General features: G+C 45.6%; 1 pseudogene; it reads right to left on the bottom strand.

Annotated features, from left to right (window-relative positions):
- Positions 1 to 14,109: 14,109 nt before the first annotated feature.
- Positions 14,110 to 14,227, bottom strand: LOC126274487 (5S ribosomal RNA; annotated as a pseudogene).
- Positions 14,228 to 15,190: the final 963 nt, after the last annotated feature.

Here is a 15,190-nt window from a genome sequence, read left to right as displayed (position 1 = left end):
CACCGCACGCCGCAGAGTGTCTGGTAGGCATCTTCCCAGTGCCGTACTGCACCGTCTGTGACAGTGTACACAGCGACTGTGGATGTGGGGCTACCCGGCGAACACAATCCCGTTTCATAGGTGCCCTGACGTTATGGTTCGCACGGCTGTCCGTTGACCGGAATGCCATCTTCCATGCGGAACACGATCGTACAAACGGCTGGTTGACAGTTTGTATGAATTAGACACAGGATGGAGGAATAACGGTTTGTTGCTTTAGTTTTGGACACCAGTGTATTTCATTGTTCGATATACGGAGTATAAATTTTAAGTTAAACCAGAATAACTCGAAAAATAAGCTTCACACGAAAAAATGTTTAGAATCCAAACTTGATTATTTTCGAGGGGGACATCTGCTGCTGCCAAAATTGGTCAAATGGGTCAACATTTGTAAAATGCTAATTCCTCTCTCAAACCCCACCCTATGAGGAGAGAGGGAGAGTTTCAATTTTAGCGAATCAAAATGTACGAAGTAAATAAGTAATTTTTATTTATCTGTAACCATTTTCCACGGAAAAATGAGAACATGGATTTTCTTGAATTACAGCGCCAACTACCAATAATCAAAAGAAACGTTTAAGACAAAATTTACGTAGTTTTGTATGTAGAATCTGATTATGCAATAAAAAATGGGGGTTCCCATTAGAAATTTTGAAGTTGCCTCCCGCCCCACCCCCAGAAGGCGCGGATGGCGGGCTAATTTTAGCACCAGCAGATGTACCCCTCGAAAATAATCAAGTTTGGATTCTACAATTTTTTTGGTGTGAAGCTTATTTTTCGAGTCATTCTGGTTTGTCAACTTAAAATTTACACCCTGTATATCGTTCGGAGCCCGCACGTTTGATAGGCAGGGCTTCTTGGAAGTTACCAATTTCTTGTGCATCTGCGACTGTGTCCTGTAGACAATGATCTGGGTAGTTGTCTTGGAACAAAAACAGCACCTTCGACAGATTCGAGCGACGATACTTCTTGACAGCCTCTCTGACTTCGTCACGAGATTTCGCTAAAATGCTGCTGTTATAATTTCGCCCTTACGAGCATGATGTATTAGCATCACCCCAGGGTGCTCTCAAAAACACTCAGCAGCTCCTTGCCCTCTGAGAGTTGCGTCTTCACCTTTTGCCGCGGTGGAGAACCCACTTCCTTGCTTTTCTGCTTTGCCTCAAAGGAATATTCCTAGCACAAGGGTATCGTAATTAGGCGAGTAAAGAACGTCTTTATTGTCCTAACACAACTGCAACATTCCCGCTATGCCTCAGTTCGAAAGGCCTTTTGAATGGGTATGAGCTGTCACGAAACCTAGCGGGCAAAAAGTCGGATAGTGATCCTTGGCCGACTTTCACTTTCACAATATCACCTCGACTGTGATGCGCCGGTATTCGAACTCCAGAGCCTGCACATCTCTTGTGATTACCGGTTCTTCCCAAATAGACAGTGTTTCACTTTGTTTTTCGTCAGACTGTTTTCACCACAATGGCTGCGCCTGAGACACCTAACCACTGTGTACTATGATGGAGCGTTGTTGCCGCACACCTACAAATCAGCGTGAACTGTTGCAGAGATCTTCCCCTCTACATGCGGAAAACGAATTACCACACGATACTCCGCTTTATCAGTGCGATGTAGCATCGTGTTTTGGCCTCTGTACCGGTATTCTATTTTACAGAGGTGCGGAGGTTTCTGTGACTACCACGTACATTGCTCCTCCTTGAAACGTAAATTCCGTCGTCTGGCACTGGCGTGCCCATGGGAACCGGCCGACCGCCGTGTCATCCTCTGTTAACGATGTCATATGATGGGGTATGGACAGACGTGGGGTCAGGACATCGCTGTCCCGGCGGTTCTCAGTCTTCGTGACCTGAAGCCGCTACTAGTTGGTCAAGTAACTGCTCAGTTAGCCACACGAAGTGCATTCCGTTCCAGTCCCCCCACCAAAGAAAACTACCTAGCAATACTGAGAAATGAAGCCGACTATTCCGCACGGCAGTCAGCCGCTCTGACCTCTCAGCTACGGAGGTGGATGTGCGGCACCACCACCTCAAGGAATTTTCACAACAACGAAAATCCACCAACATCAGATGCACAACATACCCTGTACCTACACTACAGGCCATTAAAATTGTTACACCAAGAAGAAATGCAGATGGTAAACGGGTATTCATTGGACAAATATATTACACTATAACTGACATTCACGCAATTTTCACGCAATTGGGTGCATGGATCCTACGAAATCAGTACCCAGAACAACCACCTCCGGCCGTAAAATGGCCTTGATACTCCAGGACATTGAGTCAAACACAGCTTGGATGGCGTGTACAGGTACAGCTGCCCATGCAGCTTCAACACGATACCACAGTTCATCGCCGGACGCGGTGGCCGTGCGGTTCTGACGCTGCAGTCCGGAACCGCGGGACTGTTACGGTCGCAGGTTCGAATCCTGCCTCGGGCTTGGTTGTGTGCGATAACCTTAGGTTAGTTAGGTTTAAGTAGTTCTAAGTTCTAGGGGACTTATGACCTAAAATGTTGAGTCCCATAGTGCTCAGAGCCATTTTTGAACCACAGTTCATCAAGAGTAGTGACTGGCATACTGTGACGAACCAGTTGCTCGGCCACCATTGACCAGACGTTTTCAATTGGTGAGAGATCTGGAGAAGATGCTGGCCAGGGCAGCAGTCGAACACTTTCTGTATCCAGAAAGGCCCGTACAGGAACTGCAACATGCGATTGTGCATTATCCTGCTGAAATGTTGGGTTTTGACAGGGATCGAATGAAGAGTAGAGAACCTGCCGGAGTGGCCGTGCGGACCTAGGCGCTACAGTCTGGAGCCGAGAGACCGCTACGGTCGCAGGTTCGAATCCTGTCTCGGGCTTGGATGTGAGTGATGTCCTTAGGTTAGTTAGGTTTAATTAGTTCTAAGTTCTAGGCATCTAATGACCTCAGAAGTTAAGCCGCATAGTACTCAGAGCCATTTGAAGGGCAGAGCCACGGGTCGTAACACATCTCAAATGTAAGGTCCACTGTTCAAAGTGTCGTCAATGCGAACCAGAGGTGACCGAGACGTGTAACCAATGGCACCCCATACCAACATGCTGGGTGTTACGCCAGTATGGCGATGACGAATACACGCTTCCAATGTGCGTTGACCGCTATGTCGCCAAACACGGATGCGACCATCATGATGCTGTAAACAGAACCCGGATTCATCCGTAAAAATGACATTTTGCCATTCGTGCACCCCGGTTCGTCATTGAGTACACCAACGCATTTGCTCCTGTCTGCTATGCAGCGTCGGGGGTAACCGCAGCCGTGGTGTCCGAGCTGATAGTCGGTGCTGCTGCAAACGTCGTCGAACTGTTCGTGCAGATGGTTGTTGTCTCGCAAACGTCCCCATCTGTTGAGTCAGGGATCGAGACGTGGCTGCACGATCCGTTACAGCCATGCAGATAAGGCGCCTATCATCACGACTGCTAGTGATACGCGGCCGTTGGGATCCAGCACGGCGTTCCGTATTACCCTCCTGAACCCAACGATTCCATATTCTGCTAACAGTCATTGGATCTCGACCAACGCGAGCAGCAATGTCGCGATACTATAAACCGCAATCGCGAAACGCTACAATGCGACTTTTATCAAAGTCGGAAACGTGATGGTACGCATTTCTCCTCCTTACATGGGCATCACAACAACGTTTTACCAGGCAACGTGGGACATTTGCTGTTTGTGTATGAGAAATCGGTTGAAAACTTTCCTCATGTCAGAACGTTGTAGGTGTCGCCACCGGCGCCAACCTTGTGTGAATGCTCTGAAAAGCTAATCATTTGCTTATCACAGCATCTTCTACCTGTCGGTTAAATTTCGCGTCTGTAGCACGTCATCTCAGTGGTGCAGCAATTTTAATGGCCAGTAGTGTTGATTGAATGGTGAACCTATCGGTTCGAAACCTGTGACGGCTCTATTTGTACCTAGAACATAACATTTAATAACAACAGCTGGTTGTTTTTTTTAATTTACTGAAAGAAAAGTGACTTTGACAAAAAAGCAGACATAACTCTGTAAACATGGAAGAAATAAGAAATGTGGAATGGGCGTTATCGCCGGAACGATAGTGCCGTCGAACGCAACTTCTCTTCTTCTACAATGCGGCATTATGTAAGCAGTGCATGTTTTGTGGAGTGTGGCTAGCGTCTCCCACACACGGAGTGGTCGTGCTAACATTAGGCACAGGAAGTGGACGAAAGCAAGGCCGCTAATTCTGAAGCCTACGTGTCGTCTCGCACGCCGTTTTATGCTGCTGTGTCTCTACTGTCAGCGAAAACTTGCAGTCTCCTTGTTACTTGGTTGTAAATGTATTAGTACACAATGACGAGTTGTGTAGTGCAAGACATGTTGTTGAAAAATAATTTGATTCCTGTCCATGTTTTGTATGGATGATCTACCGGCATATATCCAAGAACTCGGCAATGCAAATAAGCACACTGTACAAATTAATTAGGAGACAACTGGCTGTTGCCAGACTGTCAGTGCAGAGTACCTGCGTTCCTGCTGCACATAAGGGCGAGTACACCTGTAACACGCCCGGGGGTACAAATGGGTGGGGTACCTTAAAGTGGATGTCATTGCTCGACCGTGCGCCCTATCTCACACCACATACCTGATAATCCCTCGACGGTCGTACTCTCCTGCTCCACATTGCTGCTGGCTTGCATGAAATTATCTGTCGAATTACGCAAGCGGGTTTGAGGGAGCCACTCAACGTTAAAACACAACACTGTTCGACGTCTGGTATGAACAACTATATTCTGAGACGGTTAAAGGAAATCGCAGGGCCGGCCGGAGTGGCCGTGCGGTTCTAGGCGCTACAGTATGGAGCCGAGGGACCGCTACGGTCGCAGGTTCGAATCCTGCCTCGGGCATGGACGTGTGTGATGTCCTTAGGTTAGTTAGGTTTAATTAGTTGTAAGTTCCCAGAATGAGATTTTCACTCTGCAGCGCAGTGTACGCTGATATGAAACTTCCTGGCAGATTAAAACTGGCAGAAGTAAAGCTGTGAGTACCGGGCGTGAGTCGTGCTTCGGTAGCTCAGATGGTAGAGCACTTGCCCGCGAAAGGCAAAGGTCCCGAGTTCGAGTCTCGGTCGGGCACACAGTTTTAATCTGCCAGGAAGTTTCATAGTTCTAAGTTCTATGCGACTAATGACCTCAGAAGTTAAGTCGCATAGTGCTCAGAGCCATTTGAACCATTTGAAATCGCAGGTTACATTCTAACGGTTCAAATGGTTCAAGTGGCTCTGAGCACTATGTGACTTAACATCTGTGGTCACCAGTCCCCTAGAACTTAGAACTACTTAAACCTAACTAACGTAAGGACATCACACACATCCATGCCCGAGACAGGATTAGAACCTGCGACCGTAGCGGTCGCGCGGTTCCGGACTGAGCGCCTAGATTGTACATTCTAATTTGAATTCTAATTTATAAGTGTTTATCCCAATTATGTATGATTACCAGTCCACAAATCACTCAGACGAGCGTACGCGTAACCGACACGACGCGGGTGATTATTGATGATGCGGAAGCCGAATGATCGCACGAAATTTCTTACGCTCATCACGCATACACAGATATTTGGTACCAGTCCTCCTTTACACTAGTAATAAATTTTAACACTGATCACAAAGTTAAATTTACAGTTCACAGTTCTCAATTGTACGAGCGTGTGCGTAACCGTCGCCGCGCGGCTGATAGTTGATAAACGTAGAACGCACTTCCGCACGCTCGCTGCAAGACACTGGCACTTGACTGCACTGTTTTATGGTAACTAATTTCTACTGATCCACATTGGTTCATTCCGGGAGACCGATCACGGATCGGATGATCGATGCTGTGCGACACGGAACGGGAGGGTACACAAATACGTTATTGACGGCACTGCTCATTTTTAATTACTTCTTGACGCCTTTTCCTCTGAACCATTCCCATATATCACCACTTTACTGTAATAGCACTTGTAGCAACACTTCAACTTCAATACTAACAATGCCTCTCACATGCAGAGCCACACACTACACAACATAACAGTTACGAGTCCCGCGCTCGGCTCTACAGATACGGCTGCCCGCTAGGATACTCCGCAACCAAGCCAGCGATAAGATAGTACCTTTACACACCGTTTGTTTGTAAATTATATTCAAGAACACTCTGAGTCGTCACAGCTTCTCATAAGAACCGACTTACTTTACATTTCGTCAGTTTCCTTCAACTCCTATATTTCGTGTGTATCTGTGTATTTATCAGGCCGTCTTTAGTATGGACAGGAACTGTGACTGCCATGTTAGGATGCAAGCCGAGTTGGTAATCCTTCGCTCACAGCTCCAGGCAGTGTTGACTTCAATCACACAGCTTGGGACTGTTGCCAATGGGCATCGCTGTGAAGAGACCGGACGGGGCGACCCGAAGGACGTCCAGCGCGACCTATGTGCTCCCTGATCAGTCCACTACGGTGCCTGTACAGGGTACTGCCCTAACTGAAATTGAATCATCACCCGTGGTCGAGTGGAAGATTGTTCCAAGGTGTGACTGGCAGCGAAAACTTTTCGAGGGGCCGTTGGGAGTGCCGTCCTGCTTCGTCTGACGAACAGGTTTCGGGCGCTATCTGTGGCTGACGAAGTTTCTTGCCCTGTTCCAGAGGAACGTAGAGAGAAATAATCATCATAATAAAATAAGAGAAATCAAAGCGCTCACGGAAAGATTTAAGCGTTCGTTTCCCAGAGCACAGCTCGAGAGTGGAACGGTTAAGAAGTAGCTTAAAGGGGGTTCGATGAACCCTCTGCCAGGCACTTAATTGTGAATTGTAGAGTAATCATGTAGATGTAGAATACCATGTAACGTCATCTGTAACTTTAATAACTACCTCAGTTCAGCACGGAAGAGAACCCTCAAGTTTCTTCAGATGTGCCATATCAAGCTCAGCCCAGAAGAGTTTTCCGATACGCCATATTCACCTGAAGACAGTCACTGATGATTAGAGTCCTCTGAGCTACAAGATGGCTGCGTCGAGGATTACAATGGTTTTGGTTTTTCCGTTGTGCTAAACAGCCCCGGACATTTCGATGGTGTTATGATCGGATGATATAGCGGCCCAGTCAAGGTGCAAAAGGGTGCCCGAATGTTGGTCAAAGCAGAAAGGTATACTTGCAGCCCTGCCAACAAGACTTTTGTTATCTTGGAGGACGGGAGCAACCACAGAATACGCATCATGAGGATGAAGAAGAAAGGACTCCACTTGATCACCGAGGACGTTGACATAAATATCATGGTCCGTGTTCACGGTAACCTGAATGAGTGGGCCCAAATCGTGGTATGAAAAATAATCCCAAAACATCAGAGAACAACCACCGGCTTGAACAAATTCCTCCACATATTCCCGGTTAAACGCCTCAATGGCCGGCGGTGTACGAGACACCTTGAATCACTTGAAAAACGCACAGTCGCGACTCGTAGGTCTACAACTTTCCTTCCACCATTCTGCATTAACCGGCAGTAGCGGCAAGTGGGTTCAAGTGGTTGGTCATAGGTGTTATGCAATAAGCTTAGGCATCTGTAAACATAATGCCATAAAAATATTAGTCGATTTGTGATTGCATCAAAAGGTTATTCTCGATTAAGTACGTCAACTCACGTACCCATTTTTCGCCATTTGCGGGAAGTTTTAATTTCCTGCTTTAACATGAAGAAATCTGCGGCTGTGGCTCTTAAAATGCTGGGTAAGACCACGGTGAGGGAACTATAAGTGGAAGAACGTGCAGAGAACGTTTTCAATGCCTTAAGAACGGTGATTTTGATGTGGAAGGCCGGGATGGCGGTGGGAGACAGAACGTTTTGGTGGCAACTGAAACAGACGAAGACAGTCACAGGAAACCATTATCGAAAGCAACTGATGCGTTCGAGCCCAGCACTGAAACACAAACGGCCACAATACACGTAAAGGTAGTTTTGCATCAGGTCAGTGCTCGACCCCATGTCGCAAAAACCCGTCAAAATGTACATGGATACGTTGAACTGAGACGTCCTACCCCTCCCGCCGTGTTCTCCATACGTCGCTCTCTCTGACTGCCACCTTTTTCGATCAGTGGCATCCAGTCTGGCTGAACAGCACTTCTGATCAAATGAACAAGTGCAAAATTTATGGGGTCCCAAAAAAGACGCCCATTTCTTCCGCCACGGGATTCGTATGCTATCCGAAAGATGGGAGAAAGTAGTGGCCAGCCATGGACAATGTGTGTGTGTGTGTGTGTGTGTGTGTGTGTGTGAGTGTGTGTGTGCGTGTGCGTGTGGATGAGCAGGTGGGTGACATATGCGTATGCGGCAAACCCGCGGCCAATAACTAGTTACAAATAATCACAAGTTGAAGAGATTTTTATTAGATTCTACAAATTATTAGTACATTCGATTTTCCTTGATACAAATAAGTTTATTTTATAGCATGAAAATGAAGACGAAGATTCGAAATATTTCATATTTGTAACATACGCCTCCTCCCATAAAAATCATGGTACATCAAACACAAGACTAATATTCCAGGTGGTGGTCATATTAAAAGCATTTGATTCGGGAGTTCCAAGTGTTGTACCAGACCAAAATACACTCACCGGTACAATGGTGGGTTTTTCACTTTGCTCCGGGAGGAGACCGAGTGGATACTGTATCATACAAAAGGTTAGCTCACTTTATTGTATCATAGCTAAGAAGAATGATTTATCTTTGTATAAACAATTTGCACAGGAGTGTCTCCGAACATTAAGGTATCATTTGAAACAGACAAAATACAAGTGTCTCACTGAGAGTATATTTAACAATAACTTTCATGCAGAATTCTGCCTAATACATTGTTCACATAGCTGGCTTACTAGTAGACGATTCTGTCGTCTTACTCGATGATCGCGGTCTGATGTGAGCGATGCTGAGCTCGGTCGTATGTAGAAGAGCAGTAGCAGCGACGTAGCGAAACTTCTTTGGACGTGGCTGGGGACTGTCTTCTCTTGTGGTTGCGTTGCGAAGTACCAACCTATTTCGGAACCTCACTCTTAGGACAACACCACACTATGGTCCTTCATATCTAGGGGGAGAGCAAGTAAACGTCAGCATGAGACGACAAAAGAAAGAAGGGGTCGTTTGCGGTTAACAGATGTAGCGGCAACCTTCAGTTGCTCGATGGCTCCACAGCGTTCGTTGCTGAATCTCTGTACCCTTACTGGAGGAAGGTGGCGCCAGACAGAGCAGCATTCAAGCAGTATAAAGCGAAACGAAGTTACGAGTACGCTGCTAAGAAACAGGCTATGATGGAGCTACGAGTTTGAGTGAAGCAGCTTGATCTGGCTCTTAAGTACGCGGATGTAGTATACACCCGCCCTCCGTGGGGAGTCAGTAGACCCTGCTGACGGATACTCGTTAAAAAGTTGCTGTGGAAAATATCTCCCCAAGAAAAACGGCGATGAAGGCAGTTTGAGTTTAAAAGGCCTTTGCAAATCGGCAGCCTTTTTAATTGAAAAGAAATTAATAAAAAAGAATTATAAGCTGCCTGAGAATCGATATCTCATAATTGTTTTTAAGTTTTTCACAATAAAGCCCCGAACTTCGAGAAAAAACGGCGGAAGCAAAGTTGTTGACCTAGTACCTACTGTTCCGTGTTCCACTGTGAACAGTGATCTTCCGGGAGGTACCAGACTCCGTATGTCCACATTACGTAATTCCCTTCGTAATGTGCGCTCTGTGCTCCTGTATTCACTGGCAGTAGCCATTCCTGCAGAGTTTAAAACCTATTGTCATTGACAAGGCGTGACACTCGGGCACTGTCAGTAAGTATATTTTACGCCCAATTTTCTGACGTCGTTTTACACGGCTATGAGTGGCACACAAGTCCTTGTAGTCCACTTTGGACAGTTCCCGTTGGTACAGCAATAAATCGAGAAAGATAATTCACAGTACGGTCAGGGGCACGTCCAAACACGATAGATCCAACCTGCCATTCTGGCGCTTCTCCGAGTCCATCCACCTTACTGCGCTGATTCCACTCTACTAACAGGAAAATACTCAACACTTTACTGGGATGACGTACATCAACGGTGGAAGGTCATAAGATCACCTGGTACTAGTTGTAAACCATCTACAACAGTCCAAAGAGACCAGTGTGGTCTTTTAGTAAAATGACTAATAGAAATAAATGGTTGTAGCTCCTTCATAAGCTGCATTGAGAAGTATATTTCTTTCCTTTTTTTTTTATTTCTTGACGGTAATTAGTTCGAACACCTGTGTCCATTTTGAAACCACCCTACAAAGAAAACTACTGTCGACATGATAATTTTAAACCAACTATGCACGTATTTGCAAGACATTTATTTTACACTAATATAAATGTAACCTACACAAATCTATCATCGTTTTTAGTTTTACGCGTTGCCCCCTAGTTATATACCGTATCGTAAGAGTGACAACGCAGACGATAGCCTATCTACAGAAACAGTACCTGCAGAGATCACCAAAGCGGCACATGGGCTGCTCAACAACTGTAAAAAGACCACATACGATGGACGTTAGAGATCTGGTGTGCAGAGTCACCAGTGGCTACCAGGTAAAATCACAGAGGCTGCTGACAGCGGCGCGCGTCGTAGATAAAACAGTTACTGACTAAACAATATATTATTTTCTCTCTCACTAACTTAATGTGGTCTTAAAAACACTACAATGACAAAAACTCTTTTTCTAAGGCCACTCATTTGTCTCCACCGGGTCGAATTACCAAAGTGATATAGTTACGTCATGAGATGACGTTTCCTGAAGAAGACGCTGAAGTTGCATATCAGTAGTTACACTGTTAGGTATCGCACATAATTCATATCCAGTCCCTGAAAGGTTACATGTCTTTACTGCAAGTCAAAACCAGAAAGTGCGCCAACCTCCGCTCCAAAAATTAATTAACCTGCCAATTTACAAGAAGACTATCCCCTGGCCTAAACAGATATCCTCAACGTACGTACATTAGTTTATACTCGGTCCTCAAACGGAGAAGTGCCTTACTTTCATACAAAACACAGCAAAATAGTTTTACACACAGTGACCAAAAATTATATTTGGTGATATTAACCTCAAGCAACAACGTGCGGCATTATGCTCAAAGACTTGAAAATGTGCACAAATGTAAGAAATTTTAATAGTTTTTATCTTCCAGTAATTACTTTTTCTGCCTCTTTAATTTTTATTAATGTACCAGAGTAATGGCAAAAGCAAGGTCTCCTACTTTTTTATAAGTACATAGACCTGTTTATTTCTACAATGGTTTACAACAGTTTACAGCTTCAACATTTTCCTATATTTCGACATAATCACCATTCCTGTCAATGCATTTTGGTAGACGCCGTGGCAGTTTTTGCATGCCAATGTCATACCAGCTCGCTGACATGCTGTTCAGAAAGTTATGAACCCCTTCTTTCACCTCGTCGTCGGACCTGAGTCGCTTTCCGGCCAAATGTTCTTTTAACCTAGGGAACAGGGCGCCAAGTCAGAACTATAGGGTGGGTGATTATGTTCCACTGAAACTGATGCAGAAGAGCAACGGTTTGCCGAGCGATGTGTGGGCGAGCGTTGTCATGGAGAATGTGTACGCCCTTGCTCAAAATTTCTCTTCTCCGGTTCTGAATTGCCCGTTTGAGTTTTTTCAGAGTCTCACAGTAGCTGTCAGCGTTAATTGTGGTCCCAGCGATTCAGCTCCGACGACGAGGTGAAAGAAGAGGTTCATAACTTTCTGAACAGCATGTCAGCGAGCTGGTATGACATTGGCATGCAAAAACTGCCACGGCGTCTACCAAAATGCATCGACAGAAATGGTGATTATGTCGAAAAATAGCTAAATGTTCAATCTGTCAACTGATGTAAACCATTGTAAAAATAAACAGGTCTATGTACTTATAAAAAAATAGGAGACCTTACTTTTCGGATAACCCTCGTGTAAATGTACCTCCTCATCTAATGAGAGGAACTATAGTATCTAGATATCGATTCTCAGGCAGCTAATAATTCTTTTTTATTAATTTCCTTTCAATTAAAAAGGCTGCCGCTCTTTGCAAAGGTCTTTTAAACTTAAACGGCCTTCATCGCCGTTTTTCTTGGGAAGATACTTTCCACAGCAACGTTTTAACGAGTATCCGTTAGCAGGGTCCACTGACTCCCCAGGGAGGAGGGGTGTATACTCCTCCGCGTGGTACGAGGAATCCACGTACTTTAGAGCCAGATCACACTGCTTCACCCACACACGTAGCTCAATCACAGCCTGTTTCTTAGCAGCGTACTCGTAACTTAGTTTCGCGTTATACTGCTTGAATGCCGCTCTGTCTGGTGCCACCTTGTTCAAAAAATGGTTCAAATGGCTCTGAGCACTTTGGAACTTAACTTCTAAGGTCATCAGTCTCCTAGAACTTAGAACTACGTAAACCTAACTAACCTAAGAACATCACACACATCCATGCCCGAGGCAGGATTCGAATCTGCGACCGTAGCGGTCGCGCGGTGCCAGACTGTAGCGCCTAGAACCGCTCGGCCAACCCGGCAGCCGCCACTTTGTTCCAGTAAGGTTACAGAGATTTAGCCGCGAACGCTGTGGAGGCTCCAACTTCCCCATCGAACAGCTGACGGTCGCCGCTACATCGTTTAACCGCAAACGAGCCCTTCTTTCTTTTGTTGTCTCATGCTGACGTTTACTTGCTCTCCCCCTAGATATGAAACACCATCGTGTGGTGTCGTCCGAAGAGTGAGGTTCCGAAATAGGTTGGTACTTCGCAACGCAACCACAAGAGAAGACAATCACCGCAAGAAGCTGAGCGACAACGGTCCGGCCACACCCAGATAAGTTTCGCTACACCGCAACTACTGCTCTTCTACTTACGAGAGAGCCCACCAGCGCTCACATCAGACCGCGATCATAGAGTAAAACGGCATAATCGTCTACTAGTAAGCCAACTGTGTGATCAATATATTAGGCAGAATTCTGTGTGAAAGTTATTGTTCAATGTAAGTGAGACATTTGTATTTTGTCTGTTTCAAATGACACCTTAATGTTCGGAGACACTCCTGTGGAAATTGTTTATACAAAGATAAATAATTCTTCTTATCTATGGAACAATAAAGTGAACATTTTGCATGATGTAGTATCCACTCTGTCTCCTCCGGGAGCAAAGTGAAGCACCTACCATTGTTCCGACGATTTTATTTTCATCTGGTACAACACTTGGAACTCCCGAATTACATGCTTTTTGACCAAAACCTGGCAGATTAGTCTTGTGTTTGATGTAAGTGTTTTAGTACCATGATTTGCATGGGAGAATGTGTATGTTTCCAATATGAAATTTTTCGGGTCTTCATTTTCATGCTATAAAATAACCTTATTTGTATCAAGGAAAATCGAATGTACTAATAATTTGTAGAATTTAACGAAAATCTCTTCTGCTTGTATTTATTTATAACTAGTTATTGGCTACGGCTTTGCCCGGATAGGTCTCGCGGTTCTAGGCGCGCAGTCCGGAACCGTGAGACTGCTACGGTCGCAGGTTCGAATCCTGCCTCGGGCATGGATGTGTGTGATGTCCTTAGGTTAGTTAGGTTTAAGTAGTTCTAAGTTCTAGGGGACTGATGACCACAGCAGTTGAGTCCCATAGAGCTCAGTGCCATTTGAACCATTTTGCCCGGATACACACACACACACACACACACACACACACACACACACACACATTGGCTCAATGGACTGCTCATTATCACTAAGTGATTGATGCATTGAACAGTCAAAAAAAAAAGAGATTGAAAACTAAACTCTGTCCGATCAGGCCTTGGAAAGCCGATCGGTACAGACCGGCAGCCGTGTCATCATCAGCCCACAGGCGTCTCTGGATGCGGATGTGGTGGGGCATAAGGTCAGCACATCGCTCTGCCGGCCGTATGACAGTTACGAGACCGGAGTCGCCATACTTTTCAATCAAGTAGCTCCTCAGTTTGCCTCACAATGGCTGAATGCACCCCGCTTGCCAACAGCGCTCGGTAGACCGGATGGTCACCCATCCAAATGCTAGCCCAGCCCGACAGCGCTTAACTTCGGTGATCTCGCGGGAACCGGTGTTACCACTGCTGCAAGGCCGTTGGCTTCAAAGCATTCTAAGTGAACTAATTACAGGAAAAAATACAAATATTTTGTTGTCGAACGTTTCTACATGTCATCGCTTTTGATCTCCACCGCCTTCTTACAGGTAGTAGGGGTATCTTACACCTAGAGTATTTTTATACAAATTATAAGGTCTGATAGTACCAAATTTGTTGAAATTTCTCCAGGCGTTCCTGAGTCATACTTCTATGTCACGTCTGTCCAACACCGACTCAAAGGAAGGCCTCGGCGCTTGTTGGTGACGTCACGTCAGCTAGGCACGGCGAACGCCAGGTCAGTTGCAGGCAGAAACGCCTGGGCGTGCTTATCACTATAAATCTCTTATTTTTGGACAAAATGTGTGGTAATCTTTTGGATTCAGCAATTTTATTTAGATGAAAGGTTTTCTTACTATCGTAAAGCTACAAATGTAGATCATAGTTCTAATTACTGAATCCTGTCGAAACAAACGTAGATCAATACGAGAAGATGCTTTGCCCCATTGCAAGCTTAGGAAATTATATATATATATATATATATATATATATATATATATATATATATATATATATATATACTCCTGGAAATGGAAAAAAGAACACATTGACACCGGTGTGTCAGACCCACCATACTTGCTCCGGACACTGCGAGAGGGCTGCACAAGCAATGATCACACGCACGGCACAGCAGACATACCAGGAACCGCGGTATTGGCCGTCGAATGGCGCTAGCTGCACAGCATTTGTGCACCGCCGCCGTCAGTGTCAGCCAGTTTGCCGTGGCATACGGAGCTCCAGCGCAGTCTTTAACACTGGTAGCATGCCGCGACAGCGTGGACGTGAACCGTATGTGCAGTTGACGGACTTTGAGCGAGGGCGTATAGTGGGCATGCGGGAGGCCGGGTGGACGTACCGCCGAATTGCTCAACACGTGGGGCGTGAGGTCTCCACAGTACATCGATGTTGT

Source organism: Schistocerca gregaria, chromosome 5 (genome assembly GCF_023897955.1).
Source record: "Schistocerca gregaria isolate iqSchGreg1 chromosome 5, iqSchGreg1.2, whole genome shotgun sequence".
Lineage (NCBI taxonomy): Eukaryota > Metazoa > Arthropoda > Insecta > Orthoptera > Acrididae > Schistocerca > Schistocerca gregaria.
The sequence above is the reverse complement of the archived record's forward strand: the minus strand, read 5'-3'. Positions and strand labels throughout refer to the sequence as shown.